Genomic DNA, 20486 nt, shown 5'->3' with positions numbered 1-20486 from the left:
TTGCTTTTTTTTTTTCAAAAGCTGCATCAGATGTGCTTAGCATTCAACTCAACTAGATACATTGGATGAAAGGGCTATTTTCTCTTCACTGATGAAATATAATTAAACCCACTTATAATGAACTCACATACCAACAAATAATGAAACTCCATTTGTGTGACTGGGGCTCTTTTCCGAACCCTACAATTCCCATTCCCCTAAGGGAATGTTTTATGTGCATTTCCACCAGTTTCAGTGAGATCACAATTTGGCACATCAGCTTCACTTGAAATTGTGAGTTTTTCAATGTCTCTATACCAGAGAGAAGCAAGTTTGTAAAAAGAAAATATAAAGAGTAGGAGCAGTTTAATTAGCAATCAGCATTATTTGCAAAAAGCCCCAATCTGGCTTTGCCAAATAAACCATTTCTTTAGCAGACAGTTTTCCCAGTCTTCTGTTTTATTATTCCGTTTCACTGTGACTCACAGTTTACTGGGTGTCCTCTTTACCTTCAACCTGTTTAAAGTTATCTCCTGCAAATTCTCCAGGAAGCTGCCAGTTTTGGCACAGTCCTGCAATCTATTCCCTTGAAAGCTGTAAGTGCCTTGTTGAGGAGCGAAACAGCGTAAGGCAAACATTTGTATTGTGTCTTTGGGGCTCCTGCAGAGATAAAACTCTCCCTTTGGTTCAAACATGGGAAGATGTCCCCAACCTCCTTAATGTGCAAGGGTTGTGGATAAGCGGGCCACTTAGCCAAAAGGTCTCTGCATGACCTCATGTGCATATCTGGAAAATGTCAGAACTGCTCACTGAAGATAAGGAAGATGGCTCAGCCTCAGATAGGGAAGACGTGAAAGGAAGGGTGGGCTACACTGTCTATACACGCTGGATTTTAGGAAAAATAAATTTATCATGGCCTTATTCCAATCTGACTGCCTAAAGCCAGGCATTTCTGTTCCTCAGAGCTCTGCCTCAGGGGAGCTGGTGTGCAGGAAATTGAATTCAACTGAAGGAGGCTTAGTTTTTAAACTGCGTGATGTGCTTTTTCTGGGGTGGCATTCACCTGAGAAATTTGGGAACTCAGAAAAAAAAATAAAATTTATCTACACTGCCACTGCCTGTTATCAGCCCAGCATTTTCATCAGGCAGGATGAGGTCTAACCTGAGAGTGGGCTGCTCACAACCAGAGACCCATGGTTCAGTGAAACCAAAGGATTTTATCACTGGATTGTTTTGGGAGATGTTCTGATACGTGACTGGTGTCTGCCTTTGGTCTTACACAGAAATAAATCAGTATGGCTTAATGCACCATATACCAGCAGGTATATGTGTCAAGTGGACTTAATGGCTCTGAGCAGTTTCACCTGGGACCTCACCCACACCCTGACCATAGGCTCTGGATCCTATTTAAGCTCAGCCTAGGGCTCTTATCCCCTCTTTGAGCTCTGCTGCAGGAGTGCTGGTCTGCAGCCTTAGTGTTGCCTGTGCTCCTTGGACTGATGCTGTAGGTAGGTGTCTCCTGGATGGCTCCTTGCATGTGTGTTGTGGCTTGTCTGGTCTTGTCTGCATTTGCTCCTGACTGGGTTCCTTGGGTGGTCCCTGGACCTGTTCATCCCTTGGTGGTTCTGTTTGCTGTATCTGGGCTCTGTGGGAGCCAGGCAGAGCCCTCACTGGGGTTGCTCTTGGTTCCTTTCCATTACAGTACTTGCTGTAATGAAACTAAATCATCTTGTATGTTGCTTATGTGCATTGTCTTTTCAGGAAGTGAAGAAAAAAACTCTTTCTTCGTGAACTGGGAGATGAATTGTTTAAATTAGTGAGGAGTTCCCCAGACTCTCATGTTGGTGGGAGAGCGTTTCTTCATCCATGTAAGAGTATATGAACTGGCCCCATCAGCCTCAGACATCAAGCTCTATGAAAGGGCATGAATTTTTTGGGGTCTTCCTAGACCAAAGATAATATATAATGGTTTCTGACCTCTTTCCTGCTCTGAAATGGTAATTCTGACAAAGGCACAATATCTGAGTATGTATTTCTGTAGCTGTCACCCTGATTTCATTAAAAAGCAATATTTTCCCCCATCTCTTTTATTCTGTTATAAAAATTACTGTTAGCAAATATGTCTCTTGTAGGCATAGACTTAAACTTTTGGAGTGAACAAGTAATTCTAGTTCATGGGAAATTATCACCTTGCCAAGTGAAGCAGACAACTATATGAGTAAATCCTCACGGCTCATTAAAATCACACTGTGGGTCTAGCTGGTGACAAACCACATCTGTCAGACTGAAGATGAAAGTGGCTATACCTTTGTCAAAGCATTGTGCAGGTTGAGGAGCTTGGTTGTTAGTATAGCTATGCTAATCTGAGAATGAAATTTGGATGGAGGCAAAGAAAGGCTGGGAAGGTGTCTGGGAACTCCCCATGTTGTTGGCTGTAGTCTGGGATGGGTTGATGTATGCTGCTTCCCCAGCACCTGGGACCACAGGGGTGGTAGCACTAGGGAAGACCTGCAAGACTTGCTTAACTTGTTTTTCTTAGGCTCTTGGCTTTTTTTGAAGTATCAGTTTATTAGTGCTCTTCTCTAATTGACCTCTCATCACATTGGGTTCCAGATCAGGTTGGTGATGGTCAAGTCACTTATTCCTTTTGCCTTCCTTTGGAGCTTGCTTCAGAGACTAGATCAAGTGGGCTAGCACACTGGTTGAATTCACTCTGGTGGGTGATTTATTACTAGTATACAGGGAAGGACTACTTTGGAGATCCTGCTGAGATGGTACAAATGTAAATGGCATAGGAAATAAAGATGGAAAATGGTAGCAATGCCTAGCAGTAAGCTGTTACCTCAGAGTAATAGTCCAATGAGGTCTATGCCCAGGAGTTCCCTGGTTTCAGTGTTTTACTCAAGTTAAATACAGTTTTAGCAGAAATCTTGACTGCAGCTAGTCTAGCTTTGGGCAAGAACAAGGCCGAGCTCCTTTAAATCAGTACTAAAAGGGGTATCAGCTGCTGATTATCAACCAGCAAAGAGTTGAAGTGTGAGGATGAATTAATATTGCGTATCTTTTAAGATGAATTGGTTGCTGTGTCCTGTAGCCTGGCTTCTGGAACCTCTGGGATCTGCAGTCCTGTAGGGGCTGAAAATTGGAGTGGCAACTCTCACTTGAGTTTCAGAGAAAATTACACAGCACTTCAAACTAAACCTTGCAAGCAGGGATGAGGGGGGCTGTTAGTTATTGCTGTGATTAAGCTAATCCAGTCCTAAGGAGGCTAAAGGGTTGCTTAGCAATACTTTAGCAATGACTAACAATGCTTTACTAGGCTTTCACTGTTTACTATGGCTTTAATACTGGCTCAGTGGGGGTTTTTTAGTGGAATGTTCTTACTATTTTTGTAATGGTCTCTCTTCTTGAGAAACTGTCAAACTCATCACATATAATGAACAGGCAGCAGTCAGCAAGCATTTGATTGCTGATCATGTGTTGATTTTTTGGCCTGACCTCATTAAGTTTCTTTATCTCTACCTTCTCTTTCCCTAGCAGTCCTTAAATTAGCTACAGAGATTAGATTATTTAAGTGCTTTTCATATAGATGCCTCCTAGTCTGTTTACTTTTCCTAAACCACCCCTTGTCCATGTGGAAGCTTATTTCTGGTACTTAAAGGAGAGATGGACTGGGGAAGAGATTGTCTGAACCAGTCCAGAGTCACATCTCACAGAAAACTTTATTACGGTTTTCTGTAAAGCCCTCTAACAGGACAAGATGTATATTGTTCCATTTAATGTTCTTCAGCAGCATAACCACTAAGACAGGTCTCCTTCCTGATGTCAGGAGGCTACTGTAATATGTAGTACATTCACATAATTTCCATTAAAAAGTATACTGAGGGCCAAGTTCTCTATTCATATTTTTAAGTTCTGAGCTGAAAAATGCAAGCACACATCAAATAAATGGAGCTTCCTTTTCTCTGCTGAGGTATCTGAGTCATGGCTGTCACCATCAAAAATGTATAGTAATATTTTTGGGAAAGGAAAACACATTAAAGCTGAGGAGTGCATCTGGATTCTTTAAGCATTCCCTTTGGCCATATCTACACTTTGGAGCTGATGCTATCAAGGGAACCAGTAATAACATGGTAATTCCCAGCAAAACAAAGCTCACATTTTAACTGTGTCCAGAGACTCCTGTGCAAGCAAGTGCCTCTGTGGGACCTGGTGATGCTGTGCAGATGAGCTCTGTGTGTCTCACCAGCCAGACCCTGTGTGAGACCCAGAGCTGTTCTGCTCTGGCTGGGAACAGAGATCGCATTTAATCAGAGGTGTGTGTAGTGAAGGCCTTGTGGCAACACAGTGGGTTTCAATATGTTTGCAGGCAGCATTCATATAATAGCCAATTATGAATTTTCACCTCAGAAGCTCTACAGAAAACAGTGGCATGGCTGCTGGGGGCTTTCACAAACCCACCAAAGTGAGATATAACAGCCCTACAGAGGATGGAAATTCTAAGTAGGTGTTTATATCTGCAGCTTTGCATACATTAAGCAGTTCTACTGCTTGCTATGAGGTGGGATGCATCTCTGGTCTTGTGAACACCAGTACAATTTCCAAGACTGTGGAGGACGCAGTGTCCCTCTGTCATTCAGCTCCCTTATCTGTGCAATCTGGGAATGAAGAGAGAGAAACTGAACACACTACTAGAAGCTCCTGGTGCTTGCTCTGTGCCGAGATTCTGTTTTTAATTGTCGCAGCAATTCATGTATTTCAGATTAGTCAGCCAAGATCCTGAATTTCTTTCAGCACTGCTGGTTCCACCAATTTCTTAAATTTCAGTGTACTCTGGAAAAGTGCTGGACTGAGTGTCCAGGAGCTGAGCTGGGAGAATGTAGCACAGAGCAGTCACCTTAATTTGAGATGTGGGGGACAGCCTGGTATGATTTCATGCACCCATGCGGAGGGCACAGGGGCTCAGACCTTCTCCTCTTGGATTCAGGGAGCTGAACCAGTGCTATTGGTGTACCCAGTGCTGTGCCACCTGCCCTGTGTGTCATCGTGCTCAGTCACCTGGGGAAGGCTTGGTGGCTGGACACTGTAAAGCATAAAGTCAGCTCTGCTCTTTGATGTCCTAGAGGGGGGAAATGAAGCAATAACTTTTTTGAATTTCCTCTAAATTCATGGTCTAGCTGTAGTCTCAATAGTACTGACACAGAAAGGAAACATAGGAATAGACTTTGAAGTTAAAAATCAGGTTTCAGTTCTTCCCAGCTCTATTATATCACCTCCAAATCCAGTTCTAAAACCCTCTGAATTTAGCAGACATCATCTGAAATCTGAATGTTGCCCTCTAAAACCATGACTGGACAATGACAGTGACTTAGATAAATGTTGTCTTTGATCCTTGATCAATGTCAATTAGGGCCTGGAGCACAGCGAAGAATTAGTGGTGACATTTGTAGTGAGCTGTTGGCATCTGGATCTCCCTAGAAGTCCTTCAGGCTGCTTAAAATTGTAAAGTCTGCTTCCAGTTTAGCAAGTTAAACAAGAGAATCACTTGACCATTACCCTCATAACACTCTTACTTAATGATGTGAGCTCACTGTATCAGCACAGTTGTTTCACTTGTATGTTATTGCTGGTATTTTTATAAGGTATTCATCTAATTATCTGTAGGAATCCTTCAACATGGAGCTATTTCTGAGTGTCTCTTTTTAGACAGCCTCAGGAGATCAGTATTTTGGTGCCTTCTTGGTATGTGTAGACTAATAACATCCAAAATGCTCCTCTTTTCTGCTCACTTTTTTCCAAGCCTGGCTTTCTCAATGGCTCTCAGTGTGTACAGATGTCTGATGCTGAAGATTCACCTAATACCCTCTGCTATATCTGACTGCAATCAGTCCATAATATTTATTACCTGAATGTAAGGCTGCTTGAGCTTAGTGGCTGTGAGAAGAAGGGAGAGCCACACAATATCAGCCATATATGTGAGACCTAGCAGATTCTCACCAAAAATAAACCTCCACTTGGGAAAAAGGATGATGATGACACAGTCCGTAAAATAAAACCAAATTTGGGGCAAGTTTTCTGGTATGAGCTTCTTGTTGTGCAAGGAACTGTGATAACTTGGGAAGCCTCACTTGGCAGAGCTCAGTAACAGGGGTATCTGCAGCAATGTTAAGCTCAAACTCCATTTGCAATCTGGAGTTTGTTTTTCCTGTCTTTGCCCTCCTTAGAAACAAAGATAAGAGCAACTTCTGCATCTAGTGCAGGGTAACAAAAAGCATCAGTAAAGTGTTGTGATTTGCCCAGGTGGGGTACCCAGAGAGAAAATGTTGGAGGCTGCCTGAGGTTTATAGAGGGGTGCCAGGCACCACTTGATGTTCCTCATTGAACCTCACTGCCAAAAGGGTTGGGAGGGCCATTTTTTAAATAAAAAGTGTTTTTTCTCCCAAGTATTTTTAGTAAGGGGGGGGAAATGTGGAGGGGATGTAATCTCTTCAAGAGAAGCAGGTAGGTGGGGGAGGCAGAGACAGTAATGCTCTCATAATGAGTATTCCTTTTAAACAGGGATCTCCTGCCTACACAGTGAAGCACAAGCTTCAGAGCAGAGGACTAGACATGCAGGGAGGGATTTTAATCCCACAAAGGTAGGAAAATGTGATTGAGGTATGTGTTATTTGTCTAGCTTTTTTTATTTCTTGTGCTAGCCGAGCTGTGTTTGTTTTGGAGCCGGTCCACCGGCTGTACGCGTGTTGCATACCTTTGCCCTGCAGCTTGGAGTGTGGGCAGGGTGGGATGGAGCCCTCCCGAAGCACAGGATGAAATAGTTGGGATGGTTTAGCAAGCTGAATCATCCTGCCAAGGGGTCAGACAGGCAGGGTGCAAGGAAATTGGTAGGAATATTTGGCTGGGGCTGGTACTACCTTTTCCATTGTGGCTGAGCTGCTAATGTGACTCGGGTGCCTTGTGACACCTCATCCTTAAATGCCACTGCTGGGGTGAGGAACAGAGGGGAAAGACTAAGACAGTAGAGGGACAGTTTCTGATTCAGACCAAGAGACAGTATTTAGTCTTAAAACCAGCAGACTTGTTGGGAAGTTATTGCATGTACCCATTTATCCAATCACTTAAGAACTGCCCATCTCTACGCATGCTTCAGATATTTGATATTTTCACATTCCATCATGCAACTATTTTGGGGATTTTACCAGTCAGTGAGGTAATCAAAGTTAAACTGTGCTATCTTCCACACTTGTTTTGAGGTTCTTTTTCCTGAGGATTTTCTAAGACTGAAGCATTTCTGTATGAGTGCCACCAGCCCAGATGGCTGTGGATTGTGGCAGAAAATATTAAACTGGTTTTGCAGTGAAGAAACCATTCTGTGTAATCATATTCAAGTTGTAAAAGGTAGCTAGCACACATCTGCTGATGTTAACTCTGAGTTCAACCAGGCAGACATTTCAGCCTGAGGAATTTTCCTAGAGCTGCGTGAGATCAATTCCCCTGTGCCCCAGGTCAGCTGGGAGGTGGATCACTTAGGGGTCAGTACATAAAAATTGTGGGTAGAAATGTCATTACTGAGAGTTTATTCAGCCTAGCTAGTCACTGGGCTGTGTGTAGGAAGACAGATATATTGGGTTAGTTCCACAGGGCAAAACACCAACCCAGACAGAGGAGACCAAGAGCAAGGAGAAAATGTTGGTATTGTGGAAAAGCTTCTGTGTGTCTCCTTGCCTTTTGAAGCAATCCTCTAAGGATCTACTTAAGCCCTCTGAAATGGGCCTTGAGGTGGTCCTCTGACATAAGAGCTAATTTTACTTACAGTTCTTGTTCCTGCTTGTCGCTGGGCATCTTGTGATAAGAGTTGTGCTACAGTTCAAGGTGGAATCCTCTCACCTTGCACCTTTCTTTTGCTGAAGGTAGTCACTACTGAGCCTGAGGGGAAGTTTCTAATAAGGACAGAGGTACCAATGCCCCAAAATAGCCTTTCCTCCCTACTCTGTAAACAGAATTCAGCTGCTGCTGACACCCTTTACCTTCAAGAAATTAAAGATACAATACTTGGGTTTCTCAGTTTCTTTGCCTTCACCTCTAGCCTGTGGCAAACCTTGGAATCATCAGTCCTTCCTCTGGCAATTAGGAGTTAGAAGAACAAGATCTGCTTAGCTGTCCCCAAGAGCAGCTGTGAGCACCCACATGGAGTGGGCTCTGTTTTCAGCCAGTGCCACCCTAAAGCCTCAGTCCAGGCCTTAAAGCTCTGGAAAGACCCAGGGCTTCAAACTTTTTCATCTTCTGTCTGCTTTTTCCTGTGTTCTTGCTTCTGTCTGTTGCCTAGCTCAACATCTGGGGTTTGGGGTCTTCTATGAAAGACATAGCTTCTGACATGCGTGGGGACTTCAGTAACTTCACATCACCGGTGTGGATGGGAATTCACCCTGGGAGGCAGATGCTGGCACTCTGTATCAACTTTGTGGGCATCTTAGTTTTCTGCTGGGTCTGAGCTCCCATAAATGGGCCAATCATTAGCTCAGCTGAAGTCAAAGTAGAAGATTTCAGTAGGATTGAGATAAGTCTTATAGCTAGTAACCTTGCAGGAGAAAGAAAATATACTACCAGCTTTGCAATTGAATTGTTTATTTAATCTATGGACTAGGTACATGTTTTTTCTCTTTGAAGGCTATTCACACAATAGAGAAGTATCTGTAACTAACATATTTCAGAAGACACACATAATATTGCCAGGGTTTTGAAACTATTTTCTTTCTGAGGGTCTAAAAGTACCTTGTTTCAAAGGAACCTTAAAAGCATCAAATGACTCATTATTATTCATCAGCTGTTGCTTTCAAAGGAAAGTCTTCTAGTTTTAAGACAATATGGCTATTAACTAATGCCTTTTCTTTGATCTTTAACAGCAAAATTTGTCTTCAGTTTCTTCTGTAGTCATTCTTCCATATCCAGTTTGGAACCTACTCACTTTTTTGTTGCTGGATTAGTTTTCCATTAATTATCAGAGCCAGTTACAAAAATTTCCATCCAGTATGACAGAATCGCAATTTTTGTAGAGCTGTAAAATCAGGCAAAAACTGTCTCCTTTCATGTGGTTTGACTTTAACCTAAACTGCCCTGAAGGTAAAAGATGAGATTAACTGCTCCTTACTTCTGATGGGCACTTGCAGTCAATTGGTTGTTAAAGCAGGAAACACTTTGTCAATAATAAATCAGGTGTCCTGAGGAGGAAAAGGTTGATGAAGGCTACAATGATGTTTCCTTCTCTGTTATTAGTACCTGCATGTTAGGATTAATGTCCAATGTTTTCTGAGGCAAACAAATGCTTGAACTGGAGTGGAAATGTCAGGATTTGCTCAGAAGCGAGCGCTGCAGCTGGGCAGACATGGTGGTGGTGAACCCCAGCAGAACCAGATGTGCTCTTAGGTTGGGGAATGTGAACTTCTGTAACCTCCCTGTGCACAATGAAGCACAATTGCACTCCAAATGCTTGAAAAATACATCCCTTAACTGCTAGTTTGTTGAGCCCACGTTTCCAAGCCTTCAGTGAAATCCATAAGCACTGCATATTTGGTAACCACAGCTTCCTCAGTGGTGTTCCTGTAGAAGGATTATTTGGCTCTGCTTATTTACACGATGTATTATCAGAATTAAATCCCTCCATCTGTGTGAGGAGTAAGTGGTCTCAGGTCAGTGTTCTGCATCGAATATGTGTCACAGCAGTTGGATGCAGTCCTTCCCTTCACAAACCTTCACACTGTTATCACCCTTCCTGCTCTACCATGTACAGCCATGCAGTAACTGGGATATTTAAGGCTGCTCAATATCCTTTCCTCTGGTCAGAGCAAGAATTGACAGCAGTTCATTTTTGCTTACCTGGTTGCTCCCAGCTGTGGAGATGCATGGGTGACAGTTGTGGTCAAGGTGTCCATGAGAAACACACCATGAAAGAAAACATGACCCAGAGACATGAGGGCAGCCTGTGAAAAGCTGGGGTGCTGCTGTTAAGACTTCCTTTTGACCTGATAAAGTATTTTGTCTAGAATGACATATCTAGTGCTAAAGTTGTTTTTAAGCAAGAAAAATAACCTGTATCTCAGTGCTGTAGCACTATTTAGATCCTGATTTGTCCTGCCAAAGAGGCTTCATATTTCTGAAGAGCCATAAAAGGGTGGTGGTCTGGTAATGTCACCTGCAGCAGCCACAGCAGAATCTTACATGGCATCATCATTATAGCCCCTGCAATATTAATTACTCAGAAAACTCATCTGTGGGCAATGACAGTCCAATAAGGAAGTGTGCTGAACTGAATTAGAAATTATAACACTTGCAGAGAAAATAGCTTTTGTATGCTTGCTGCCCACATGAGCAGAAGTGCTGACTAGAAACCCAAGAGATTAAAAAGGTTATTGGGCCGGAGTGTGCTGATGACTTACCATAAAGCACTCGGTTCAGCTGAGCAGAGCATCACCCACTGTAATTTTGCCTGACTAATGATTATAGGTCTAGGCTTTAATTTTGCTGTCTGCTCAGTGTGCAGATGGACACCTGCACCTGTTGCAGACAAAAGAGAGAAGGAACCCACCTTCAGGAGTGATTTTGTTTTTGAAATGCCTCACTAATTCTTCCTTTCTATTTTGGTAGAAATACTCGTAAGCATCTCTAAGGTTTATAGAGTGAATGTGATAGTTCAAGATCATGGTTAATCAAGATCACTGAAAACAGCTTTTCTGTTTCCAAAAATCTAAGTAACATTAATGTTTCCATAAATACCATATAGCATTTCCACACAGTTTAGAAGCTGTAGTTGAATTATGGAAAGTGAAATTGTAACACAGGCTTACGTAGATCATTAGCTATCAGGGTTGCCAGACTTCCCTCGTCTGGAAGAGATAGTATCTTGGCTTGAACTGTAGTTATTGTCTCTCTGGGCAGAAAGACTTCAGGAGCTTAGACTGGCTAAAGCTGCAAGGAACTTTCCTTTCAATTTCTTGTGAGGAGCCAGTGGATGAAAAGTGTAAGCAACAGGATAAAGGACTGAAGGATGTTGCCGATCCTGAGCAACAGGTTGAAGAGTGGGGAGTTGAGTCAGGGAAAGGACAGTAATGGTTGTGCGGGAGACAGGTTTGGAGACTGCATGAATAGAGGTGAGGGGCTGTTTAGGAGAAAATGAGTTGAAGTCAAGAATGACCCACAATCATGAATGATGTTTGGAGCAACACTGTGAGCTGCAGGAGTAAAGGACACTAGTACATGATCTCATGCCTGGAAGGTCAGTGCTCAGATCTGTAAGAAGCATCAAATGCAGATCAGTGAGCTGGGACTCAACTTGTGTGAGTGCAAGCTGGACACACAAAGATAAAGGTTTTCTTCTTAAAAGTAATACGACGACCCAAATAATCTTTCTACTTTGCTTTTGTAAATTATGTTGTCTTCTAGAGTGTAAATATGAGCCAGTGTCTGAGCAGGTAATGGAAGACTTATAGCTTCATTGCCTCAAGTAATATACTGGCATTCACAGATTAAAAACACTGTTTTACAGCACACTTGTATTTCAGATCCCCTCCAGTTTGTAATGAATCCTGATTATCATAATGCTGGTTGCAGCACTTGTGTCAGGCTGAGTTCAGTGGCATCATCTGCATGTCTGCTGCTAGGTATGTGCTGAAGTGTTTTGTTGAGTCAGGGCCTTTATATCTTTCTATATTTTTAGGTCGTTTCATTTTAGGTAAGTGTTTTATCATTACCTTCCACTTTTACCTTTGCATATACACATGATATGAGTTTGATACTCAGTAAAATGGATACCACCTATAGTCAAATTTAATTGCAGTGAAATCATAACACTGCTCAGGCTTCATAGCAAAATAAACTTTTCTGGTTCTTGAGGGCTGCTGAGAACCCTTACATGAGACAAGACCCTGTGTGCAGCCTCTTAGCTCCAAGTGGTGGGAGAGGATTAATCCATCAATTTTGCATCAGATCCAACTGGAAAGTCACGAAGTATCTAGACGGGTTTGCTGGAGGACATAGTGGAGGCAGATACCAAAGCCTGTATCTAGAGTCTATATCAGCTACTACCACTTTGTTTTGAAAATTTTCTCCATGTCAAGGGCAGGTTCTTTAAATGTATGCTCTATAGAGCTGCCTGCAGTCAGTGCTCTCCTGTGCAGGTGTTAATTGTGACATTAGGTTTGGACATTTCCTTCGTTGCTCAGCAATACACATTCTGCCATAGCTTTCTGACGCAATGGTTGAATTAACAGCTTCCTTTGAATGTGCTGGAGGTTAACAGGATGTCAATACATAAAACCATTTTTCTTAATGTCAGGGTAGAGCCTTTGTTATCCCTGCTAGTCAACAGTGCCAAAACCAGAAAGGTGTTTCTGCTCACAGGGGATCCCATCACCAAATTGGTCTAATTGGTCAACATCCTTCCACTGATTCCTGTGGCTTTGGGGTCACCCCTGAAACATGGAACAGTTTGACCCTCTTGGATAATGTAAAAATCACATTTGGAAAAGCTCTGTGTAGAGATAATTCATTTTTTTTTGCCTGGTGTTTATAGTTATTGAGCAGATTAATACTGGTAAATATTAAATAGGGTCATCTGAAAAGGCAATAAGTGCTCTAGCTTTTGCCAACAAACCACTTAAGCACATGCCTAGAGATAAGAACACGTTAAGGTAAATGGAGCTGCTCATAAGCTTGGTGTTGATCCTCTGTTTATGGTTGCTGGATTTGGAGAAACTCATTGCTTGAAGTTATCATCTTTTGTCCTTAATGAACGGAAATTAGATTCTAGTATGAGAATTTTCATTAAACAAAACAAAAAACTACTAAAATGTAAAAAAGTCGAGATGAAAAAGGAAATGATCTAATTTGAACGCCATAAAATGGAAAGAACCAAATTTCAAGAAACATTGCAAAATTTATTTTGTATCCTTCAACCTGTTTTAAAGCTTGTTCAGACCCCCAGACTGCCTGGCAGAGTTGTCCTAGTGCCTTGGGGAGTGGATTGCCATGTGTGGTGCCCCTAGTGTCACAGTGAATGCCATGGTCGGGTCTGACCAGGACAGGGGAGGACCATGCTGGTGGAGGAGGTAGAGAGAACTCTCCTCTCCCTGAACTGGCTGGAATAAGGTAAAATAAGATTAAAACTTTTCTCCATGCAATGCCATTCATAAGGAAGCAAAAATCCGCATGTAGTGAGCGGGTTTGTTTTTATGTGCACTTCAAAGTCTTGGTTGGAGCTGAAAATATCCAAATATAGAATCAGAGGGCTGCTTTGGATGTTACAAAACACTGTTTGGAGAGACAACAACTCACATTAAAGCATATCTGACCTTCTCCTGTCAGGATTACTGCAGGAGTGTGCGAAAGCTGATATGAAGAGAGCTTCTGGTTTGGCATATATGCCTTTGTCCCTGAGAGGAAAATAAATGGTAAGAAGTGCTCTGAATCCTGCTTTAGCCTTGAAGCACCATAGAAAATTTGGTGCTGAGCTGAATGTGCTGAAGTATTTCAGCATCAAAACAGAGGGAGGATTTTTCCAGAGGAGTCCAGCACAAACTGAGAATTTTCACTAGTGGAAAATGATACGGTCCTGCCCCTTTATTTGGCAAGTGTTGGGCTCTTCCATAGGGTGGAGTGTTCCCAGCTAGGGGGGACAAAGGGTACATGCAGGCTTTTCGCTGTCAAGCAAAACTGATGTAAAGAGAGGGAAAATAAGTTATCCAATCCTGGTTGTGAATTCTTTTTAGCATTAAAAATGAATAAGCTGTGCCCTTGAGAGGAAGTTAAAGGAGGGAAGGGAAGCTGAGGAAGGGCTGACCCTGCAGTGTTCTCCTGTTAATAACCATCTGCAGCATCAGGCTTTTAACCAACTCATTAAAAGCTTGACTGGTGCCATGTGTAATGAAGGAGGGACTTCTCTTCACCTGCCCCTGCTGATGGAGGAAAGGGCCTGCCCTGCTCCCACATGGAAATAAGGATTTATACAGCTAAAGCTGCAACGTTTGGCAAGTGAGTACATGAAATTTAAGGTTACCTGTAGGCAGCTGTTGCTCACCCTGTGGGTGTTTTATATGGCTATTTAATTGCATGTTGCTCAGTACTAAATGAGTACAACTTACATGAATAACCACAGCAACAAAAATGCTACTACCTGTAAGATAGGGGACCTTATTTGAGAAACAAATGCTTAACTATTAATAACAATACCTTAGGTCTTACACACTCTTTAAAGTATGTATTTTATCTCTGATAAAAAGAGAAGAAATTGTTTGGTTCTTAAAAATAAACCAAACAGCATTTTAAGGACTTTCCCCCCTCCCTTTTCTATTCTTTTCCCAGGTTGCAAAAATAACATCCAATAATTAAATGAAAACAAGCTGAATAGTTGCATTCAGTGGAGGAGGGAAGAGGTAGTAGCAGACAGCTGGAGCATGTCTGGGCCAGTGCCTCGGCTCTTTTCTTTCTCCTAGTTTAGTGCCACTCCAAGAATGCAGACAATGCTGGCTACGACTGTTTCATATTTGATTTCCACACTTAAATCTGCGCTTGTTAAATGAAACACCATTGTCAGGTTGGCACTTATCCATCTTGCTTCCTTAGGTCCTGCTTCAGAGTGTGCTGTGTGTGTTTGGGTGTCCTGCTTGTGTCTCTTCAGTGAGCATCAGGTGTGCAAACAGCATTTTGCTGTTTTAGTGCTGCTTGTGCATTGCAACAAAAGCTTTTGGACTGTTTTTTTCTTATAACCGCATCCATGGATAACCCTCATAAATCTTGGTCTGAGGGCAGACAGAAGCGCTGCAGGGAAGGGATGGGGTTTTGGAACAGCCTCAAGAGCGGTGGATCAATTGGGCGCTTGGCTGGAGCCAGTCTCTGGGTAAGATACTGCCTGTGCTGCCTGTGGGAGAAGCTTGGGCAAGCGCGGCATGATTCTGTAGAGGGATGATATCCTGACCCACTTGAGGAGAGGACACCTCCGTAGATACTTTTGGTCTCGGTGGGGCCCTTTGCATTCTTTGGGTTGGGACCAGAGGATTCAGCAGTTGGAGGGCTTTGCTGAAGGAGGGCGAGAGAAATGCTGTGTATTGGAAGCAAAACAGCGACTGTGAATAACGAAGGGCCTTTTCACACCCTCTGTAAAATACCAAGGAGGACATGAAAATTGTGAATTTTTATTCATAAATTTTAGGGGATTACAAAATCCAAGAGCTGTCCAGTCCTGTGGATTGCAGACCCTCTTGGCCATAAGCTGGTACTGTGGTCTGATACCAGCACATGCATCACTTGTGTAGTGTGACTTATTCTGTAAGTGCCAGTAATGCCCAAGCAGACAAAGCTCCGCAGAAAGTAGCTTGCAGTCTACTTCAGCATAAGGAGGAGAGATAAGATGGGGCTGTGGTACCATGGGGTGTGATGCTGCAACAGGAGGAAGCACTGGCCATGTTTTAATTCTTCAGATGCCCTGGAGGAGTGTGCTACTGGGCTGTTGTCATGGAAACAGTTATTTTGGGGGACTCAAGGCTCAGTCCAAACAAAGGTTAAGGGGAGGGAAAAAAACCCCAAGGTACTGGATGCACAAGAAGGTGAGATTTTTATCAGCACGGCAAAATTTGCAGATGTCACAACCAGCGATGAGTCCTCCAAGGTGTGTGGGCTGGAGGTCCACTGGGGCTGGAAATTGATGCTGTGCCTCATGCAGGAGATGGTTGGGAGCACAGTGCTTCCCCCCTGGGTCACATGAATGCCTGTTCCTCCTCCTGCCCCCACCTCTCATCCTCCCACACTCTTGAGGTGCTGCTGCCTAAGGGTCTACCTGGAGTAGAAATGATACATGCTGAATGGTGGTTATTTTTCACACCTCTTTTGCTGTTCAGGTAACAGATCTATGTCTGTGCAGGTTTTAATGGCTGTGTGCACTAATGGCAGTGCAGCGTTCACAGTCATAAGGAAGAGCACAAAGGCAAATCTGCAGGTTCTGCTTTCTGTAATGTCAAAAGCTGTGTCATTTCCATGAAATTTCGCACAGCCTCTAAATTCAGAAGCCCGGGCTATGTACACTAAAGTTGTGTCCCTTAAGTTGGAGTGTCACTGGATGTAATGGGTATGAAGGGTCAAATTACTGGTTCATAAAGTGATTTAATGGAATGATGCACATGGCTTCAGGGGCACTACTCATCCTGAGGCAAGTGTGTTCAGGATATGCCTGTCCTTACACAGAGATGTTGCCCTCCTGTCTGCTGTTAATGACATTACAAGCGACAATCCACCTTTCCTGCTGTGACCAATGCTCATGTTTAAATGTCCAAACTGGACCAGTCTCACAAAAGTCATCACAAAATCAAAATGCACAGAATATGGCCAAACCTGAGCACCATTAAACCCATATTTGCAGGTTGAGGGGTACCAGTCATAACATGATGGGTCTTTGCAGAGGTTTGGGAAGTCAGTGTAGGGGAAGGGCAACAGGACTGTGTAACCCAGATATTAACAACTGGTCCCAGTGATCTCAGCAAGTGAGCAGGAGCAGTATGGGCCAAGGAGCGGAGATGCAATGGCAGCAGCGAATGCCAGTGAGGTGCTGTGTGATGCTCAGCGCGCCAAAGGCAAAACTGACCTCCTACTGAAAGGGAGACAAAAGCATTTTATCACTTTTCTGACCTGCTGAGAGATTTTTTTTAAGTTTAAAACTAAAGAGCTCAGTATTTTTGTATTTCTTCATTTCCAACTTGGAAAAAAAAAAATCCTTGTTTTTTTTTTTTTTTTATATTCAATCTCCTTTATTCTGCATCCAAAAAGGGATGTGATGGTAAGGAAAATGAGGAGCTTGAATGTCATGGACTTATTAAAGAAAAATGTGTATTTTTTTTTTTTTAACAGGGAAAACAAAGGCATTGAAACCATCTTTTAGTAACAATACTAAAAGAATAAAGTGGAACAGGTATACTTCTGCAGTTTGTCATACAGCATATAAGTGCAGTGGGTGGCCTTTAAAATCTGAACTGCATACTTGAATACTAACAAAGTTCCTCATTATAAAATAGGAAATGTGATAGGAACTGGCAAAAACTACCGTGCTGGTGGGATATTTAATGTGGATCCTCCGTGGGCACTGCACAGCACTATGTTAGCAAGAAAAGCACTTTCCCCTTCAAATGCATTGTCCCAATTAACTCTGCTGCTCCCTTGCTGCTTCCTGCATGTGACCCCATATGGACTCCTCCACTGTCACCCTGACTGATGGCATGTTGGACTGAGTTACCACCTACTCCTGCCCTCAGCAGTTGCAAGCAGGGGGATTTTGAGGTGGTTGAGCTCAACTTTGGGGTGAGTGGGTGGAAGGGTTTGCTGCTCAAACTGGAGCAGGCTCCTGGGTGCTCAGCCCTCTGCTCCCTCGATCTCCTGTTTCCTCCTGGTCCCATCACATCCTTGCCCCGGAGCGGGTGCTGTGGAGTCACCTCCAACCTTTGTGCCAGCTGAGAGGCTCTTCCATGCTGCGGGAAGCCTTAGAAGAGCTTTTAGGAATAATTTCCGTTTCCTTTGATCCAGGAACTCTGCAGGTAAAGAACTAATGCTATTAGTGCAAGCAACAACTAGCTGCTGCACATGAGCATCTTGGGGAGCAGAATGGGCTCTTCTCCACTACCTCATTGTAATAACAGCTCTGTGTTTCTCCCTCGTCCAGTGCACAGGAAGTGGATTTAAAATGGGCTGAATTTGGCATAGCAGTGGCAGAAGCTGGGCCCTGTGCATTCAAACAGTTGTGTCCTGGACGAAGAGCTAAAATTCACCTTTTGTGGGTGAATACTTTTTCTGCACAGCATGGCCGCAGACAGATGCTTCTAGTTTGTTGACAAAAGGCCAAGGAAAAATGTTTTGTACATCTCTGGTGTTTGCTTCTGAGTGACGTCTTGGAAGCCACCTCAAACAAGGGGACACCATCCAAGCCACCACACTGGCAATGACCACCACTGCACAGACTTCAGTCAGGACTCTGACAAACCAGGAGCAGGGAAGAAACCCACAAATGGGAATGCCTAAAGGAAATCCTAGCCAGTGGAAAAGGAAGTTTAAGGTAATTTTAATGTCTGCTTCATGCTGCTTTCATCACTCTGGACAAGAAATGAGTTTGGGTTTGGTTACTCTCCCGAAGTGCTGTCAAAGGCCCAGCAGACACTTGTGTTATTCAGCAGGTCCCCATTGGGGCAGGGTACATTTCATCACCGCCCTTATTTCAGAACCAGTTTTGACTGGGGAGAGTATCTGTGTTAATGATGGGGAGCTGGCATTTGAATATATCAGCAGGGACTCTGTTTTGCAGTGAGTAACCTTTTTTTTTTTCAGTGTGTCTTGGATCCACATGTGTCTTTGCTCCTAAATTCAGGCTGGTGAATGGAAAGAGGAGCTGAAGATGTGCTAATGCAAGATTTTGTGCCTGAGAATGCAGAAAATAGCACAATCTGGGCTGTAATTTCTGGTGCAACACAGGAGACTGTATCAACACAGATCCAGAACCTTGAGCGATACTGTCCTGTCATTTGATTTTCATTCTGGCAGGCTAAACGCAATAAGGCCCAGGTTTTTCATGGCACTTTCCATTTTTGATTTAGGGAATTTGAAAAATACTTGTCTTGAGGCTGAGCCTGGAGTTATAATCTTGGCCTATCCATACCATGAAATTCCCGTGGATAAAAGCAGAAACATCTGGATTCATGAGTGGATGTTGGCTAAATCCACCAAAAAAATAAGCCTTGAAGGGATCCTAGAGGATTCTAGCCAGAATAAATAATACAGCAAACTGAGACTGCTATTAAGAATAATTGTAATACTGAAGCTGAATTATAAGATGAGGGCCAAGCCCTTTTCACAATCTGCTTTTCCAGCGAAGAGCCCTTCAATTTACACTTAATGCACATGTGGCTGGTGGAACAAAGAAAAAGTTGAAGAAGGATGAAAGCAGTGCAGAGATTATTCAGCCTTGCTGGTTTAGCTCCAGGCATATCATTTAAATGAGTAGATGATCAGTTTCCAGTTTGTTTTAAATTCTCTGGCAAGAAATTTTATGCTCTATCCCCAAGTTGGATGTGCTTAAAACTATTTTTTTGTTGTTGTTTTTTAAGACTCTACTATTTTTTTTGTTTGTTTCTTAAGATTCTGAAAGTTCTCTGCAGGAGACACCTGAGTGCTGGGACTAGAGGAGCAGCCTGGCTGTGTCACAGAGGGAGACATGTCCATGCTCCCAACCCACAGGGACCTTGGGACTGGAGGACAGTTGCTCCTTTTGTCCCTCACCTCTAGGAGGCTGAGCCCTGCCTTGCTGAGCCAGATGCTAGAACCAAGCTCAGCAGCACTCAAAATCAAGGGAAGTGGTCAAAACTGCTGTGTCCCACACACCTGCAGCCCCTTTGGCTGCACCCTGTTGTACCAGCACTGTTTGCCTGGTTTAAAGCTAGTGAAGGAGGAAAGGCTTGTATTGCTTGTCCCTTGCATCACCTCTTGGTGTTTTCAGGGTTAAGAGCTTCTGAACAGCACATCCCCTGCCACCCAGCCTCTCCTGCTTGGGTCTCCTCCTTTTGTCAGGTCTCCAAAGCTGCCACCAGCATCAGGTCATGCAGCACGTCTTCCTCTGCTGTGATGGGATGAGCTACGCCCACAACCAGGTGATTGAAAAGTTCTGTTTTGCTGAAAATGACCTTAGCACACCATCCCTCCTCAACTGATGTGGTCAGCATTTCTTATTACCTGCACTTTGTCCATGCAGATCTGCCACACTGACCCTAGCTGATCTTGCACGTCACCCTCCCCGATTCCCGGAAAGCCTCAGGCATTTGTCCACTCTGTAACCTTCAGCCAACACAGCCTGGGGTGAGTTGCTTCCCTGTGGAATAAAAACACCTGTCAGTCCTTATCCTGCCCTTCTTCTTTGTTGACCTCTTCTTCCCTGTTGTCCATATCACAGCTGACTGGTTGAATAGCTAGAGAGGGAGCTGATCTACTGGTACCACTCCAGCAGGTCCTCCTCCACAGAGATACTTCAATTTCTCCTCCATGGAGATGCTTCCTGTGAGGTACTGTCAATGCTTAATGCTCTCTGAAGGCTGTCACTGGGCTCTGAGTGGTGAGATACATGTCTGGGATGAGGCAATATTTGAAATATGACTGGAAATACTGGTGATACCCAAACAGTGACATTTATGCTGCCTTACGTTCCATACAAGGAATAATCCTGTTTACACTGTAAGGTGTGCGAGTTTGATTGACCTTAAAATAGCGCATCTAGGAAATCCATAAAAAGGATGCCCAAGTATTTCTTAGGACATTATTTTCAACAGATCTTGTTATTTAATTTGCTGCCAATATCTGGCATTTCCTCTTCTGCATATTGCCTAGCACCCAGAGCCTGGGTCTGAACCAAAAACTGACGGGACCTGATGCAAAAAATTCAGTGCTGCTTTCTATTAGCATAGTGTCTTGACCATCAAAGTGAAATGAGGAAATGC

At 43.3% G+C, this 20486-nt stretch overlaps 1 protein-coding gene and 1 long non-coding RNA gene across 4 annotated transcripts in view; both read left to right on the top strand.

The window, feature by feature from the left end:
- Positions 1 to 20486, top strand: part of TNIK (TRAF2 and NCK interacting kinase) — a 418581-nt gene that overhangs the window by 133859 nt on the left and 264236 nt on the right. The window lies entirely within an intron of this gene.
- LOC139828643 (uncharacterized) lies at positions 13549 to 19640 on the top strand. 3 transcript variants are annotated; one of them, XR_011740531.1, is made up of 4 exons: positions 13549 to 14001; positions 16867 to 17546; positions 17672 to 18061; positions 19496 to 19640. It is a non-coding gene; the product is annotated as an uncharacterized lncRNA (long non-coding RNA). The 3 variants fall into 3 exon arrangements; XR_011740529.1 differs by lacking the exon at positions 16867 to 17546; XR_011740530.1 differs by lacking the exon at positions 16867 to 17546 and having other exon boundaries at positions 18331 to 19640.

The sequence above is a fragment of the Patagioenas fasciata genome, chromosome 9, assembly GCF_037038585.1.
Source record: "Patagioenas fasciata isolate bPatFas1 chromosome 9, bPatFas1.hap1, whole genome shotgun sequence".
NCBI classification, from domain to species: domain Eukaryota; kingdom Metazoa; phylum Chordata; class Aves; order Columbiformes; family Columbidae; genus Patagioenas; species Patagioenas fasciata.
This window is presented reverse-complemented; position numbering and strand designations above follow the sequence as displayed.